The 16,620-nt window shown below is 44.8% G+C and overlaps 2 long non-coding RNA genes across 2 annotated transcripts; one reads left to right on the top strand and one right to left on the bottom strand.

The window, feature by feature from the left end:
- Positions 1 to 2,165: 2,165 nt before the first annotated feature.
- On the top strand, positions 2,166 to 2,580 carry LOC135911239 (uncharacterized). The gene is made up of 3 exons (XR_011508782.1): positions 2,166 to 2,232; positions 2,331 to 2,411; positions 2,487 to 2,580. It is a non-coding gene; the product is annotated as an uncharacterized lncRNA (long non-coding RNA).
- Positions 2,581 to 7,206: 4,626 nt separating this feature from the next.
- On the bottom strand, positions 7,207 to 8,200 carry LOC135911224 (uncharacterized). The gene is made up of 4 exons (XR_010567255.2): positions 8,078 to 8,200; positions 7,895 to 7,975; positions 7,760 to 7,819; positions 7,207 to 7,264 (listed from the first exon to the last, which is right to left on the bottom strand). It is a non-coding gene; the product is annotated as an uncharacterized lncRNA (long non-coding RNA).
- Between the last annotated feature and the right edge of the window lie 8,420 nt (positions 8,201 to 16,620).

Below are 16,620 nucleotides of genomic sequence, written 5' to 3'. Positions count from 1 at the left end.
AATCATTTTTACATAATAAAACGATTTTGCAGGAAAATCGCGCTCTGTTAAGCTGTAGAAGCAAAAAGAAAGAAAAAAAAACGCGTCGTTATCATCCTTATCAGCGCAGCCGGCGTAATGCCTACCAGATAGCGTTTAAAACGCCCGCGCCCAAAACCGAAACCGGAACGTGGGCGGCTTGGTGCACTGCCGTCAATTCGGCCGCTGCGCTAAATGGTAGTGTCCGTTCTTGTTAAATCCTTTCTCTATGCTGAGAGGCCCACTCCCAGGAAGCCGCTCGCGCCACTAGAAAGCCTTCTAGTTCACTGTACCGATGAGCTATTTGATTCTAGCAGCAAAAGTAGTTTAATGCGGGATACGCAGTGACACGGCTTCCATCGCCACAAGCCTGCTACAAAATTACGCCTGAGCCGAAGGGCCCCGAACCATATCCGAACGGCCCGCTCTTCGTCGTCTGCTGGCGTGCGCTGCTCGACGGGATCGAACCGCGCTCCACCGTCGTTCTCCGCGGTGGTACAGTGTTATAGAAGTTCTAAACCTCCTTCTAGAACACTGTAGCGGTGGCACGGTTGCGATTGACGCGCACGTGTTGTGTTCGGTCGTGTGTTCTTTATTCTATGGTCGTGTTCGCCCCAGCTAGCCCCGGCCACACATGCGTCACCATTCGCAACTCCAGCAATTCATGCGACACCTAGCGGCAGTAGGGAGAAACGAAATACGGAGGTCCAGTCGCCGTGTGTGCCGTAGAGGCTGCTGTCGCGGACGGAAGAATGAAGCTGCTAGCAAAGAAAAAGCGAACGGCCAAGCAGTTCTGCTGTGTTCCTCGGTGCGTGCCAGCGACATGGAAGGACAGCGATATTTCCGTTCACGCACTTCCCTCCGAGTGGAAAGGCTGAAGCCGCAGAACCAGGTGGATCGCAAACCTCCGCATCGGCAAGGCTGTGACGCAGTTTGCCGATGCGGAGTTTGCCGATGCAAAATGCCGTTTGCTCACGGCATTTTGCACGGGATAATTTCTCCTTACCAGGTGAGACACTATTGTGAACTTGTGAACTCGACCCTAATGCATGACCATTGTGCGTGGCCATTATACATGTCGCTGTGTCACCTTATGTAAACACGTTTCGCATTGCGGGCACTGGCGATTGGGCTATGCATTATTTGCTGCATATGTTAGCCGCAACGCGAAATTCGAGCACAGGTCCGAGACCTGTCACAGCGGTTTCTCCGAGGAACGTCTCTTCTGCACTCGTTAACCACATTGGCTGTAATTAGAGCTCATGTTCGACGCTTCACAGCGGTTTCTGCGAGCAACGTCACCTCTGCGCTCGTTGGCTACACCCGGCTGTAACTCGGGAGGCTTTTGATGCCCAGCACGTCTCCCGCAACTTATACGGGCGTCGGAGATTCAAATGTTTACGAATGATGTACTAGCAAGTTCGGGAAGTGTTGAGTGTAAACGTGCCACGTATGTGGCATGCTAAAGCGGAATAAATATGCGTGGTGCGGATGAACTTGCAGCACAGGCGCACTGCACGCGGGCACTTCCCAGGGCGACTGATTACGAATTTGCCACTTGCACTTGAGAATCTCCGACGTGCTCAAGAGTGGCCATATGACACTGGTATTTCGCACCGACGGCGAGCCTATCACGTTCATTGCAGAAGTTTGCCACTTACGCGACAGCCACATGTCAATTTTACACGCGTTTGCTAGTTTCGAGGAAAACTTACGGCGTCCGCCGTCTACTGACGTGTCGCATATGTATGTGCAGTATTAGTACCTAAGCTAGCTTTATCTGTGTTATTAAATCATCCCCAAGTCAGTGGCAAAACTACTCCGGTCATGTGGTGGTGTTTGCACCTGTGTACTTTGCGTTATGAGCAGCTTTCAACTACGTTTTGCAGATGCTACATTCGGTGTACAACGTTGCATAGCCTTGCACACTCAAACCGTGCTTCATTTCCTTGCAAATGTTTTTTATAAATATTGTGGCCTTCTTTCTGAGGCAAAAAGAAAAAAAATTCTGGGTGCAGCCCATATTGAGGCACAATAAAGCATAAACAATTCATTTATTTTTTCAGATGTAGCATGTCAAAGACAGCGGCTCAAAAAAATGCAGTACCAACTGAAAACCTGCCAAGGACGTCATGTTATGATGAGAACAAGGATGCTCATATGAAAGAGCTTTCACTGGCAAGACTTCGCCGGCTTGTGTATCGGTCAGCCAGAGTAAGTTAATTTGACTACATGGTGAAGCACTTATATGCTTATGGTACATACACCATGTCTACAAGCATGCAATAGATGCACCTTTTAATGCATTACAGAATGAATCAAGCAAAGAAACTGTTGCCTCCCCATTAGAAGCAAAGGTGTTGCCCCATGCACCTGTCAGCACGACCACCATGGTAAATTGGCTGCCTGCAACTTGTGCACACATTGCTTCACCACTAATTCCTTGGGATTAAACTCCGACATTGCAGGACGATCTCCCATCCCCTGACCGCAACAGCATGGACCAAATAAGTGACAAAGGAAATATGGTAATTTCTTTTTGTATATGTATGTGTTGTGGTAGCTGCCTTTACCTAGACGGTGGCATGCTTTCTGGATTTACATCGTAAAAGCATTGTAGCACGTGGTGTGTGATGGGTGCACATTAATTGCAACTTGTGCACACATTGCTTAACCACTGGTTTCTTGAACTGAACTCTGTCTGACATTGCAGGGCGATTTCCCATCCCCCAACAGCATGGACCAAAGCCTTGCAAACACCATAAGGGACAAGGACATAGCAAATATGGCAATTTATTTTTTCTATATATTTGTGATGTGGTAGCTGTCTTTGCGTAGCCGGCAGCATGTTTTCTGGATTAACTTCGTGAAAGGATTGTGGTGTGTGATGGGTGCAAATTAACTGATGCAAAAAGCCTGGCTTTCCTACTTCCAACATTGAATTTAATACATTGACGTGCTTTATTGGAATGACAAAAAGAAGCTGCATTTCGCGTCAGATATGTCAGACATTACAACTCTTGCTTTTGTTTTGCGACAGGAATGTGCTTGCCATCCTGGCCTCCAGACATTAATGGCAGAGTACTCAAGAGAAGAAAAAGACGTGGCAAATTTCCTACTAGAAATGGCTTCACGGACAAGGCTTACAGAAAGCAAGGCTGCCCAAGTGACATCGGGTACTTTTCCACAGAAGTTTGTGAACACGATAAATAGTAGCAACGTAAATACATTCACAGGCCTGCCATCATTCGATGTTCTGAATGCTCGTGTGACGTGCTACACAAAAATTCATCCACTTTCAGGACGGCACCAGTTATGTGTAAAAACAATTGCATTGACATTGGTGAAATTGAAGCATATTTCCACTGCATTCTTGAGTCACATTTCTAACTGTTCTCTAACTACATGTAGCAACATAATTGCAGAGACTGCTCAGTTGATGTGTGAAATTTTAAAAGTAACTGCGGCTGTGCCACCAAAAGATGAATTCCAGTGGCACGTTTGCATATTCGGCATTAGGTGATTCATCTGAAGTCGTGCCATGGCTGGCGATATTGCAAGTAGCCTGTATTGCATAGAGGCATTTGTGCGTGTGACCTTGGCTCCATCAAAGCGTGGCGGCCTTGAGAGTAAGTGCGGTCTTCTGTTTGGAAATCCAGCATTTTTTATGCCACTCAGCCACTTCATACTTTTCAGACATGGTCGTTGCCATGTGATCTACATGCTGCACTTGTTTGCATTGGCCAAACCTGCAGACTTCAACTTCAACACACTTTTTGTAAATTAGCAATGCACATTCTTTTGCAACTTGTATTCATCATTGAAGTGCTGATTTACACTACGCATTCTGATGCAAGTTTTCATCTTATGGTATTCCGAGATATTTGCAGTTCACTTATGACCTGTGTGCATAGAGTTGTGGTTATTCTTCAATGGCTGTTTGTTGTCCCTTTCCTTACTTGTATTTTTTCACAAAATAAACCACATGCACTCAATATTTTGTTCACTGTACTTGCCTCATACGTTTTACTCAAGCCCATTTTGGTTGCACTTTTTAGCATATGAGGGTATATCTGGCCAAACAGAACATGAGAAGTAACATGGAACAGTGTCAAACCTGCATACGATGAGTATTTAAAAAGTTTGGCCACCAGAGTTGAGTACTCTGAAAGAATGGTTTGATTCAAATGACCCCAGCTGGTATATGTACCATAATTTATGCTTCTTCCCAGTTTGTTGAATACAGTGCAAATGGCTGTCCTGGGAAGCATAACTAAACCACTGGTAATACAACATGGGAAGACACTTGTGCAGACTTAACATCAGTGAATGATAATTATTGACCTCCAGAGAGCATATTCGCAACTCAAATCAACATTAGGGGGCGCTGCGAAGCCTGACCCGGTCTGGCTACACTGTGCAGTATGGCGGCTTTACGGAGGTCCCCGCGTACGCTTTCCTTGGTGAAAACTTTAAGTTTGTTGCACTGCGATCTTAATTCGCGCTGTTTTGTGGGGGGAGAACGGATAGTGGACGCCGAGCACCTCATTTTAGTCGGTACCAGTGGTACAAAGAGTAATTAAGTAGAAGTGGTCGCGCGTGTGTGCAAACCTCCGGCGTGACAGCGGACCCGCACGAGATGGTGGTGAGAATCGCCGACGCATTCCGGGACCCATCGATCGTGGAGGCAAAGTGTTCGTGCACTGCTGGATTGTCGCAAAAGTGCAAGCACATCTCGGCTGTTTCTCCTGGCACCTTATCCTGGAACATTTGGTGTAGTTGTCAGTCCCTTTAATGTTTCATCTCTACATTGCGTTTCAATGCTGTTCATAATGCAAAGATCGTAGTAAAGTGAAATGTTCATGTGCGTGCACCGTTGTAAGCAGAAGAGATCCTATTATGTGCCGAACTGCAACTTAGCTTCACCTTGTGCTGTGGCGCTTGGGGTTACCTATCACAATACATATCCTGCTTTTTTTTTTCTTTTTTGCCGACATGACTGTTCGTTTCCTATGGCTCATACGTTATGGTTTCACAATTTGTGCTCGAGCAACTGCGTGATATCAGTGGCGACTCAGGCAGAACTCATGAAACCAACTTTTGTTGTCTTTGTTAGTGCCCTTCTTAAAGGGGCCCTGAAACTGGCATGCCGCATAATATAGATACCACGACCACCACAAGCTCTGTTCGCAGGACGGACAGACAGCCGTGTGTATTTATTGGTCTCTGTAAGTGATGTAGCTCCAGGCGTCCATCTCGCGTTTAGAGAGTGCCACACATGCCTGAACCACAAGTAGCAATGTGTAAAAAAAAAAAAACTTGACCAGGACCTTGCCATGCACCGTGTAGCTTCCAGCACACTAGCTGAGGCGAAAGGAGAAAGCAATGCATCAGTGCAATGACTACTAATTCCGCTTACAGTTCAATGATTCGAAAAATTTTTGCAGCAGGCGGTGTCCTTTTGTAGTGAGGTAACTATGATCAGTCGGAAGTGTTTCAGTGCCCCTTTAAGTGTTTGTTAAATGCTTTAAGTGCATGTTAAACTTTTATGTCACTTACTTTCCATTTATTGATATGTTGATAGTAAGGACAGCTCTATATGCTCTCTGGAGGTCAATAATTATCATTCACTGATGTTAAGTCTGCACAAGTGTCTCCCCATGTTGTATTACCAGTGGTTTAGTTATGCTTCCCAGGACAGCCATTTGCACTGTATTCAACAAACTGGGAAGAAGCATAAATTATGGTACATATACCAGCTGGGGTCATTTGAATCAAACCATTCTTTCAGAGTACTCAACTCTGGTGGCCAAACTTTTTAAATGCTCATCGTATGCAGGTTTGACACTGTTCCATGTTACTTCTCATGTTCTGTTTGGCCAGATATACCCTCATATGCTAAAAAGTGCAACAAAAATGGGATTGAGTAAAACGTATGAGGCAAGTACAGTGAACAAAATATTGAGTGCATGTGGTTTATTTTGTGAAAAAATACAAGTAAGGAAAGGGACAACAAACAGCCATTGAAGAATAACCACAACTCTATGCACACAGATCATAAGTGAACTGCAAATATCTCGGAACACCATAAGATGAAAACTTGCATCAGAATGCCTAGTGTAAATCAGCACTTCAATGAAGAGTACAAGTTGCAAAAGAATGTGCATTGCTAATTTACAAAAAGTGTGTTGAAGTTGAAGTCTGCAGATTTGGCCAATGCAAACAAGTGCAGCATGTAGATCACATGGCAACGACCGTGTCTGAAAAGTATGAAGTGGCTGAGTGGCATAAAAAATGCTGGATTTCCAAACAGAAGACCGCACTTACTCTCAAGGCCGCCACGCTTTGATGGAGCCAAGGTCACACGCACAAATGCCTCTATGCAGTACAGGCTACTTGCAATATCGCCAGCCATGGCACGACTTCAGGTGAATCACCTAATGCCGAATATGCAAACGTGCCACTGGAATTCATCTTTTGGTGGCACAGCCACAGTTAGTTTTAAAATTTCACACACCAACTGAGCAGTCTCTGCAATTATGTTGCTACATGTAGTTAGAGAACAGTTGAAAAGGTGACTCAAGAATGCAGTGGAAATATGCTTCAATTTCACCAATGTCAATGCAATTGTTTTTACACATATCTGGTGCCGTCCTGAAAGTGGATGAATTTTTGTGTAGCACGTCACACGAGCATTCAGAACATCGAATGATGGCAGGCCTGTGAATGTATTTACGTTGCTACTATTTATCATGTTCACAAACTTCTGTGGAAAAGTACCCGATGTCACTTGGGCAGCCTTGCTTTCTGTAAGCCTTGTCTGTGAAGCCATTTCTAGTAGGAAATTTGCCACGTCTTTTTCTTCTCTTGAGTACTCTGCCATTAATGTCCGGAGGCAAGGTTGGCAAGCACATTCCTGTCACAAAACAAAAGCAAGAGTTGTAATGTCTGACATATCTGACGCGAAATGCAGCTTCTTTTTGTCATTCCAATAATGCACGTCAATGTATTAAATTCAATGTTGGAAGTAGGAAAGCCAGGCTTTTTTGCATCAGTTAATTTGCACCCATCACACACCACAATCCTTTCACGAAGTTAATCCAGGAAACATGCTGCCGGCTAGGTAAAGACAGCTACCACATCACAAATATATAGAAAAACAATAAATTGCCATATTTGCTATGTCCTCGTCCCTTATGGTGTTTGCAAGGCTTTGGTCCATGCTGTTAGGGGATGGGAAATCGTCCTGCAATGTCAGATAGAGTTCAGTTCAAGAAACCAGTGGTTAAGCAATGTGTGCACAAGTTGCAATTAATGTGCACCTGTGGGGATGTCGCGGCTAGCAAAGGACGAATCCCAACATAAAAACGTAACGCTTCTTTATTCGGCGAACGATGTCAGCGGACGGGCGTACCAACGCTACGTTCGTCGCAGTAGCGGATGGTACAAGGCGGCTTTTCTCAGCCAGGCAGCCTGTTTTTATAGCCACCGTCGGTGACGCATACCTCGGGTGACATTGCGGTGGCGCTATACTTTATCGACCATGCAATCCAGCGTGCAGCTGTGGTATGCTTGGCCAGAAGATAAGATGGAAGGTGCACAGAAATATGCGCAGAGTGTGTCGCCACACACCCATCACACACCACGTGCTACAATGCTTTTACGATGTAAATCCAGAAAGCATGCCACCGTCTAGGTAAAGACAGCTATCACAACACATACATATACAAAAAGAAATTACCATATTTCCTTTGTCACTTATTTGGTCCATGCTGTTGCGGTCAGGGGATGGGAGATCGTCCTGCAATGTCAGAGTTTATTCCCAAGGAATTAGTGGTGAAGCAATGTGTGCACAAGTTGCAGGCAGCCAATTTACCATGGTGGTCGTGCTGACAGGTGCATGGGGCAACACCTTTGCTTCTAATGGGGAGGCAACAGTTTCTTTGCTTGATTCATTCTGTAATGCTTTAAAAGGTGTTGACATCTATTGCATGCTTGTAGACATGGTGTATGTACCATAAGCATATAAGTGCTGCACCAATTAGTCAAATTAACTTACTCTGGCTGACCGATACACACGTCGGCGAAGTCTTGCCAGTGAAAGCTCTTTCATATGAGCATCCTTGTTCTCATCATAACATGACGTCCTTGGCAGGTTTTCAGTTGGTACTGCATTTTTTTCAGTCGCTGTCTTTGACATGCTACATCTGAAAAAATAAATGAATTGTTTATGCTTTATTGTGCCTCAATATGGGCTGCACCCAGAATTTTTTTCTTTTTACCTCAGAAACAAGGCCACAATATTTATAAAAAAACATTTGCAAGGAAATGAAGCACGGTTTGAGTGTGCAAGGCTATGCAACGTTGTACACCGAATGTAGCATCTGCAAAACGTAGTTCAAAGCTTCTCATAACGCAAAGTACACAGGTGCAAACACCACCACATGACCGGAGTAGTTTTGCCACTGACTTGGGGATGATTTAATAACACAGATAAAGCTAGCTTAGGTACTAATACTGCACATACATATGCGACACGTCAGGAGGTGGCGGACGCCGTAAATTTTCCTCGAAACTAGCAAACGCGTGTAAAATTGACATGTGGCTGTCGCGTAAGTGGCAAACTTCTGCAATGAACGTGATAGGCTCGCCGTCGGTGCGAAATACCAGTGTCATATGGCCACTCTTGAGCACGTCGGAGATTCTCAAGTGCAAGTGGCAAATTCGTAATCAGTCGCGCTGGGAAGTGCCCGCGTGCAGTGCGCCTGTGCTGCAAGTTCATCCGCACCACGCATATTTATTCCGCTTTAGCATGCCACATACGTGGCACGTTTACACTCAACACTTCCCGAACTTGCTAGTACATCATTCGTAAACATTTGAATCTCCGACGCCCGTATAAGTTGCGCGAGACGTGCTGGGCATCAAAAGCCTCCCGAGTTACAGCCGGGTGTAGCCAACGAGCGCAGAGGTGACGTTGCTCGCAGAAACCGCTGTGAAGCGTCGAACATGAGCTCTAATTACAGCCAATGTGGTTAACGAGTGCAGAAGAGACGTTCCTCGGAGAAACCGCTGTGACAGGTCTCGAACCTGTGCTCGAATTTCGCGTTGCGGCTAACATATGCAGCAAATAATGCATAGCCCAATCGCCAGTGCCCGCAATGCGAAACGTGTTTACATAAGGTGACACAGCGACATGTATAATGGCCACGCACAATGGTCATGCATTAGGGTCGAGTTCACAAGTTCACAATAGTGTCCCACCTGGTAAGGAGAAATTATCCCGTGCAAAATGCCGTGAGCAAACAGTCACTGTAAGCGTCACAGCCTTGCCGATGCGGAGGTTAGCGATCCACCTGGTTCTGCGGCTTCAGCCTTTCCACTCGGAGGGAAGTGCGTGAACGGAAATATCGCTGTCCTTCCATCTCGCTGGCACGCACCGAGGAACACAGCAGAACTGCTTGGCCGTTCGCTTTTTCTTTGTTAGCAGCTTCATTCTTCCGTCCGCGACAGCAGCCTCTACGGCACACACGGCGACTGGACCTCCGTATTTCGTTTCTCCCTACTGCCGCTAGGTGTCGCATGAATTCCTGGAGTTGCGAATAGAGCTGTCCTTACTATCAACATATCAATAAATGGAAAGTAAGTGACAAAAGTTTAACATGCACTTAAAGCACTTAACAAACACTTAAAGGGGCACTGAAACACTTCCGACTGATCATAGTTACCTCACTACAAAAGGACACCGCCTGCTGCAAACATTTTTCGAATCACTGAACTGTAAGCGGAATTAGTAGTTATTGCACTGAGGCATTGCTTTCTGCTTTCGCCTCAGCTAGTGTGCTGGAAGCTACACGGTGCATGGCAAGGTCCTGGTCAAGTTTTTTTTTTTTACACATTGCTACTTGTGGTCTTGGCATGTGTGGCACTCTCTAAACGCGAGATGGACGCCTGGAGCTACATCACTTACAGAGACCAATAAATACACACGGCTGTCTGATCGTCCTGCGAACAGAGCTTGTGGTGGTCGTGGTATCTATATTATGCGGCATGCCAGTTTCAGGGCCCCTTTAAGAAGGGCACTAACAAAGACAACAAAAGTTGGTTTCATGAGTTCTGCCTGAGTCGCCACTGATATCACGCAGTTGCTCGAGCACAAATTGTGAAACAATAACGTATGAGCCATAGGAAACGAACAGTAATGTCGGCAAAAAAAAGAAAAAAAGCAGGATATGTATTGTGATAGGTAACCCCAAGCGTCACAGCACAAGGTGAAGCTAAGTTGCAGTTCGGCACATAATAGGATCTCTTCTGCTTACAACGGTGCACGCACATGAACATTTCACTTTACTACGATCTTTGCAGAATGAACAGCATTGAAACGCAATGTAGAGATGAAACAAATGTTCCAGGATAAGGTGCCAGGAGAAACAGCCGAGATGTGCTTGCACTTTTGCGACAATCCAGCAGTGCACGAACACTTTGCCTCCACGATCGATGGATCCCGGAATGCGTCGGCGATTCTCACCACAATCTCGTGCGGGTCCGCTGTCACGCCGGAGGTTTGCACACACGCGCGACCACTTCTACTTAATTACTCTTTGTTCCACTGGTACCGACTAAAATTCGGTGCTCGGCGTCCACTACCCGTTCTCCCCCCACAAAACAGCGCGAATTAACATCGCAGTGCAACAAACTTAAAGTTTTCACCAAGGAAAGCGTACGCGGGGACCTCCGTAAAGCCGCCATACTGCACAGTGTAGCCAGACCGGATGGATGGATGGATGTTATGAGCGTCCCCTTTGGAACGGGGCGGTGGCTTGCGCCACCAAGCTCTTGCTACTATGCTGCCTAATATCCTACCTAGGTTAACCCATGAGAAAAAAAAACACACTATGAACTACCACGTCCAAATTTTCTGATACCCTATTGCGAACTGTGCTTTTGTACGTCTCCGTCCTTTGTCGTTTCCCTACTTTTCTTCCACCAATCCTCCAATCGCCTCTTACTGATGTCTATTGCGGACCTGTTTGCTTTACCACTGCTCCCGCTGAACCCAAGGGCTTCAAGGAGGCCAGTGGTGCCTAAATCGACCGCTGGATAGATGTCTTCACATTCTAATAAAATATGCTCCGTCGTTTCCCTAGCTTTACCGCAGCAAGCACATGCTTCTTCTTCCTTCTTATATCTCGCTTTATACGTGCGTGTTCTAAGGCATCCCGATCTCGCTTCGAAAAGTAATGAGCTTCCCTTTGAGTTATCATAAATGGTTTCTTTCCTAATTTCGTTTTTTCCACTTAAGTAGTTACTCATGGCAGGTTTCTTTTCCATTGCCGCCACCCATGAGATTAATTCAGCCTCTCTGACTTTCCGCTTGACCTTCTTTGTTGCTGTGTTGCCCACCCCACAGGCCGCATACTTGCTGGTAAGCTTCCTAGTTCTTTTCCTCCACTGTGAATCAATGTTTTGCCTGTACAGATACCTGAACACTCTCCCAGCCCATTTACTTTCCTCCATATTCCTCAGCCGTTCTTCATACTCAATTTTACTGCGAGCTTCCCTCACTTCAAAACTAGTCCAGCCCATATCCCCTTGCACAGCTTCATTTGTCGTCTTCCCGTGAGCGCCCAATGCGAGGTGACCCACTGACCTTTGGTTCCCGTCGAGTCCTGATTGTACCCCTGATTTAAAGCAAACAACCGCATTTGCAAAAGTAAGTCCTGGAACCATTACCCCTTTCCACATACCTCGGAGGACCTCGTACCTATTGTATCCCCATAGCGCTCTGTGCTTCATTATGGCTGCATTTCTCTTCCCCTTGACTGTTATGGTTTTTTCCTGTGTTTCCATATATCCGTTGCCTTCGTTTATCCATATACCAAGGTATTTATATTCTGTTACCCGAGGTATTTCTTGGCCCTGTATCTCCACTCTCTGTTCACTGTTTTCATTGAATACAATAACACCTGATTTTCTAACACTAAATTTCAAACCTAAATTGTTGCCTTCCTGTCCACAGATATTAGCCAGACGTTGCAAATCACTTTGCTTGTTTGCGAGCAACACAATGTCGTCCGCATAAAATAAACCTGGGAGTTGCTGCTCTATTACTGTACCTGCCTGTTTATATGAGAGATTAAACCCGATATTACTTCCTTCTAGCGCCCTCTCCATTCTCACCATGTACATCATAAACAGCAGCGGGGATAATGGGCACCCCTGCCTCAGTCCCTTGTTGATATGAACTTTCTCCGCGCTCCTCATCCCTTCCCATTCAACGCAAACAGTATTTTCTAGGTAAATCTCTCTCAAAAGCTGTATACAATCGTTACCTATCCAGATGAAAATGTTTTTACTTCCAGCTGGATTATGGAACTGGAAATTTCACCCAGCTGGATACTTTTCTAGCTGGGAAGGCAGCTGGAAAAAATCCAGCTGGGTGAAATTTCTGGTTCCATAATCCAGCTGGAATATGTCCCAACTGGAAGGTCTTCCAGCTGGATCCAGCTGCAAGAAATGCCAGCTGTAATTCAGCTGGGAGAGGTTCCAGCTAGAATCTCCAGACCGGGCTGGCACACAGCACCGGTCGCCATGGTGTTGAGCCTTGGCGACAACACCATGGTGTTGAGCCATGCTTAGGTGAAATCCCAGTGTGTAAGCTCGCATCAAGCAGGATACAAACTGGCCAGAACTCGCATGGATCTTAGCTTGCTGTCGCAAGTCACAGTTAGTTCCTAATGTGACTGGCCGCAAGACCAACTGGTCCGGTGAAAATACATGCAGCCGAAACAGCACGGTGCTGAAACTTGCAACCATTTATTTGAACACTTGCAGCAAGGATTACGGAAGCATATCTTGCATCTCCCTCAAGATGTGGAATACACTTGCACTTCTCCTTGTACCCCATCTGAAAAAAATATTTAGACATAGTGAGTGAACTTTAAAACAATCATCACTTTAATCCACTCAGTTCTAGTAAACAGTGACCTTTACCAAAATCACGTGGATTGTATCAACAGCCTTTGGACAGTACCACAGTTTACCTTCATCACAGACCCTTCTACAGTTTATGTGGCGCAAGGCCTCAACCTGAGCTCTCAAGAGGCTCTCAACTTGAGCTGCAAACGCTATGCAATGATTGTTAAATTGTTTAGCGCCATTGACTGTGGCTATAGTGCAAATAGAATTCAAATGAGCTCATTTGTATTTTGAACTAGGCGTGTGATGTAACTCAACAGCCTCCCAAGAAGCATTTCTCTGCTGAATAACACAGGAGCTTGAGGGCCAATCTTTTTATGTTATTGTTGTTTTGCACCAATTCAAATGCCTGCCATTCGACGCAACGTGTTTGCAAGCACGCACTTGCAGTGTAAGCACGCCATAAATGTTCTTCTACTGCGTTGGGCAGATTGACATATACCCACTGGTATTTAATAGACGTACGTATGTGCAACATTGGGCACAAACACGGCACAGCAATATATTCAAGTGGGCTATTGGAGACAAAAGGGGCTTACTCAAACTGGCAAGCACTTCACATATGCTGCGTGATAATTTTAAGTTTTATGCAATTTTTAACAAATCGCCTGTTGAAGATACCGTAATTCTAGTCCTTGAGCTGGATCCTTCAGAGGAGGAGATTATTGCACGAAAAATCGGAACACATATTGAACTAATTTTAAAAAATTCAATAATGAACTTCCTAATTTATTACATTACGGCACATATCGCAATCTACGAATTGTAGCGATTGAGATTGCCAGGCGTATCCACTTGGACTTACTTTCCAGAATGACACCAGTTAGAAATATGTCATCAAACTCGTCGTAAAAGTGCACTGTTGGTCTACTTACTTTTTTAACAAAACGCTCTTTTATGTATTGGAGCACAAAAGTAACTGGAACGCCCACTTATTCGTCTCACACTTTAGAATATAATATATCGAAACTGATGTAATTCTGGAAATTCATTTAAGGTGGATCCATCTTGCAAACTCACAGGCTACAATTCGTACATTGCAATATGTGCAGCAAGGTAACAAGTTAATTTGTCAATTTTTGCTAATTACTTGAAGATGTCTTTCGATTTCGCCTGCTAATAATGTCCACCTTTTCGAATTATTCCGCTCAGCGACAAGAATTATATCTGCCACAGGCCATTTCTACCAAATTCGATTAATCCGCAAAACATAAAAATGATCAACCTGTATACGAACATCACGTACAGCAGGGACCTATGATATCATGCTCAAGCGTGCCAACATACCGGATAAAAATAAACATTAACTTACGCTCAAAACATAAGCAAGTGAAATAATTATCTCCAAATTGTAGAATCAGGGCTGGAGAAAACGGTGCTCTTCGATCCGCACTGGTGAATCACAACACCACAAAGTACAGCAATAACAACCGTTGATAGCCGCTTGCCTGTACTTGTAACACCGTCCAGAGAAGGAACTGTCCAAAAATAATTACTTCATGCGCAAAATCATGCAGGTTCCTCACAAAAACTTGATCACACGCACACCCGAGAGAGACTCGTTGTCTCGCAAAATTGCCTCGCCGTGACAGTTTCCGCCATGTGCTGTACGAAACTAGGGCCCCGTGGCGTCGTGACATTTTTTATATTTGGCCTGCCTTTGTAATGCTGCTGTTTGCTGTGAATAAAAACCCAAGCTTTTCTGAGAAATACTGATATTGCAATAACACGCTATTATATTATTATTAGTGTCAAAAAAGCAGATCAAGACAAGATACGAGACTAAAGCTCCCAAGTATTCAACAAATATGGCGGCGATTGTAGCGGCGTCGTGCAGACAGGAAAAAATAGGAGCAGCGGTCATTGCAGCCTGAACTGCTGAAGGTGCCACGTGTTAAGGCTCTTTTTTGTTAGAGAAGGAATTGCTATGCTGTAAACACTAGCCGTTTGCGCAACGGCTCATCATGGCCAATCGGGCAAGCTCCTCGCTAGACGACGTCGACAATGTAGTAAGATAACACAGTGTCGACCAAGAGCGCGTCGCTTTTGTTTACTACAAGCAAGGTTCAATAAAAGTGGCAGTTTTTCCTGGAGATATATTTTTTTTTGGCAACTCGATCACACGGGACACTTTAGATTGCTATCGATCCCGATCGCGATCAAAGGTACCCGGAGTGACGAGCATTTCCATGCAGTTCATGCAATTACGATTGTTGTCACAACACAAACGAAAAAAAATATTTTTTTTTGCTGCTGCAAGAGTAAAAGCTCTTCGTTCTTATACAAACACCACCTTGGGCTAAATATGGGCATGTTGCAGATACAAAAAATGTCTTAATGCAAGTGGGAAGCTCCACTTTCCCTGGAAAATGCTCCATCCAGTTGTTTCCAGTTGGAAGCGCTGTTTCCAGCTAAAAAATGCTGTATCCAGTTGTTTCCAGCTGAAGCTGGAAAACTTCCAGCTGGCAGTGCTGCTTCCAGCTGAAAAACCAGCTGAGGTGGATCCCACTTCAAGCTGGAAAGTGCCATTTCCAGCTGGCTCTGGAAAATTTCTAGCTGGAAGGGCTGATTCCAGTTGGAAACCTGGCTGGAAAGACCATTTCCAGCTAGAAATTCAGAGCCCATTTTCATGTGGGTAAGCCTTCCCCTTCCAGAATATCCCACAAAATGCTGCGGTCTACGTTGTCGTATGCTCCTGTAATGTCCAAAAAGGCCACATACAACGGTCTGCTTTCTGCTTTTGATATTTCAATACACTGAGTAAGAACAAACAAGTTATCATCCAAACGCCTACCTATTCTAAAGCCATTCTGAAGCTCTCCCAAAATGTCATTATTTTCTGCCCATGCTTGAAGCTTTAATTTGATTGCCTGCATTGCTAGCCTGTATATTACCGATGTAATGGTCAACGGTCTATACGAGTGAATTCTGTCTTTCTCCCCCTTACCTTTATAAATTAAATTCATTCTACTTTGTCGCCAACTGTCTGGTATTCGTCTATCTTTTAAAGTTTTTTCAACTGCTTTCACGAGAGCTTGCTTACTTTTTGGTCCCAGTTCATTTATCAGCCTAACGGGAACCTCGTCTAGCCCTGTGGCTGTGCGCTTAGGAATTTTCTCTTCCGCTTTCTTCCAGTTTAAATTTGTAAGCACTAGCTCCTTTCCCCCTTGGGTCTCTTTCATGCTCTTTTTTTCTTCAAATACAACCTCGTCCTTGCCTTGGAAAGATTCGGCTGTTACTTTTTGGATGTAATTTATTGCTGCTTCTCCTTCCAGTCTGTTTTCATCTTCGTCTAGGATATGTTGTTGTATTGTTGTTGATTTCCTGCCTAATAGTTTTATGTGATTCCAAAATATTCTAGGTGCGGCCTTCTTTTTCTCACGTATTTCTGACAACCAACTTTCACTTTCACCTTTTAATTTTGCTTGCACCAGTATTTGAACCATAGACTTTTTCTCCCGGTATATTTCCCATTTACCGGTTACTTCATCCTGTGGCAACTGCGCCTTCTTTGCCTGCCTGTGCTCTCGAGATGCTTTCTGTCTTTCGGCGATCGCTTCTCGTATCTCCTTGTTCCACCAGCTTTTCGGTTTCTTTTTTCCTTTCCATTGAACGTGTTGTTTC

This window comes from Dermacentor albipictus, chromosome 9, assembly GCF_038994185.2.
Source record: "Dermacentor albipictus isolate Rhodes 1998 colony chromosome 9, USDA_Dalb.pri_finalv2, whole genome shotgun sequence".
In the NCBI taxonomy this organism is placed as follows: domain Eukaryota; kingdom Metazoa; phylum Arthropoda; class Arachnida; order Ixodida; family Ixodidae; genus Dermacentor; species Dermacentor albipictus.
This window is presented reverse-complemented; position numbering and strand designations above follow the sequence as displayed.